We start from the raw sequence: 2,089 nt of genomic DNA on the forward strand, positions 1-2,089 counted from the left end.
CAATATTCTTCACAATTTCGTCTCGAAGTTGTATAAGTGCAGACTCAGTCAATTTACCTTGTTGGAATCCATATTGGTGCTCTGATATCACATGATAAATATTTAGGTGCTAAATTATTCGGTTTTAATAACTTTTTCTGAGGTAAAAGCCTCAGGGTGCTTGCCAAGGTTTCGACAAAAGGACTAGTCTTCGTATGGAAGGGTTCACTTTGTGATTATCAAGAAACATCCTCCTACCCTCTCTCTACCTTGGAGTCATGATGATGATGATGATGATGATTATGGATTTTTATGGCGCAAGGGCAGCTATGGCCAAAGAGCGCCATGTCACAAGGTATTTTTTCTTTTTCTCAAGGTGGGGTCAGAGCCCCATTTCCCAAGCATTTCACCCTAAATAAGCCGAGCACCAGACCAGGGGAAAGCTTGTACCCATTGTATCACCGGTGGGTACCCGGCGGCACTGGGGATCGAACCCCGCACCTCCCGCAAGCGAGGCGGATGCTCAACCACTTGGCCACCGCTGCGGTCACCTTGGAGTCAAATCGGGTTACTTAATGTATGCCAGAAAACCTCTTCGAAATAAAGAGAAGTGAATTTCATTCAACGTGCATCGACCATAACGCTAGCTTGTTACTGCAACCTAAGATATAGATGGTTTGAATGTATTCATATTTGAAACCTCCCTTGTGCCAACAGCTTGAACTCTATGCTAGAGCTCCACCGCAGCAGTTGTCCTAGCAAAAAAGTTATAAACTAATTAAAATTGATATAAGATAAATAAGATGCAGAATAATACAAAAACTTGAAGTGAGGGCAAAAATTTGAGTGACGTCCTACCGTGTTGTATCACATTTTCTCTTCTTTTAGATTTTGCGCAAATGAATTTCTTCCAGTGTGTTTTAAAAGAAACATTTTTATTGTCCGGGAATGTGTGGATAGATTCGGTCGTCTTTGTCGGCAGACTGATTGCTCTGAGCGATCAGTAGACAAGTTTCAGACACGTACTAGGACGAAGTTTTCATCAAACGCAATAGTTTGAGAGGCACACAGTTTCTCTTTCTAGCGTATTTTTTTAGTGCTAAGGTGAGAAGTTACCGGGCTGGGCGAGCAGTCGCAACAAAACGGAGTCAAAATTGTCCAAATGGCTGCCACGAGAACGTGCTTGTCAATCGTCCGTGATGGCCACTTTAGCGTGAGGCAATTATTCTAAGACGACGAATCAGTCTTCAGTTGCGAAGTCAATTCAACGAAGTCGACATGATAGCGAAACGCGTACATTAATGTCGAGTTCAGCAGGCAGTGCAAGGAAAATGCGAATACGCAACACGTGCACATTTTCCTGGCTACAAAGCAGGGGTTATCCTGACGCAAGAACCAAAAATGACACAGAGCCAATAAATGCCGCGGTAAAAGGCAAAGGAACACACATCCTCATCACATAAGCATTAGCAATGGCCCCACCATCACAGCGACCATCAAGAAGCTCGTTACACATTGCGTCCTTATTTCTTCACTCATTTCTCAATCGAACTGGCGCTGACCGCTCGCTTTACGAATGCGGTTAAGCGCCCGTCATTTCTGTTTCTTTCGTCTTCACGTGTAGTAGTTTCAGGGGTGTTCCTCAGGGGTGTTCGGATAGCCTTTCAACTTGAACTCAATAAGACGACCTCCTTCAAGATACCCAGTCGTAACTTTGCCCCTAATGAAGCGTCCATCGATTTTAACGATGTCACAAGCACCCTGTTAGTATGAGTGACGATGTCGTCAAGCACGTGCTGCCATCAACCACTCTACACTCTTCCCGCAACGCACTGACAGCCCGGGAGCCAGCCGACAGCGAGTTGTGTTTTTGCAGCTGCCGCAAAGGGGAGAGTCGTCTAAACCTCGGAGGGGTTCTCTGTGTCGACGCCGCGCCAGCGGCCACGTGCCACTGTCGATTTTTCTGTGTTCGCTTTAGACCGGCAGCAGCTGCGCACAGTCGCTTCTATGGTGGCTGTTGCCCCTTCTCCTCCGTCACCCCCACCCTCGCCACCCCTCCTCGCCTGCCACTGCTGTGCGCCGGCCTTCGCAGTCAGTTGGGCCGTGAGAG

This window comes from Amblyomma americanum, chromosome 6 (genome assembly GCF_052857255.1).
Source record: "Amblyomma americanum isolate KBUSLIRL-KWMA chromosome 6, ASM5285725v1, whole genome shotgun sequence".
Lineage (NCBI taxonomy): Eukaryota > Metazoa > Arthropoda > Arachnida > Ixodida > Ixodidae > Amblyomma > Amblyomma americanum.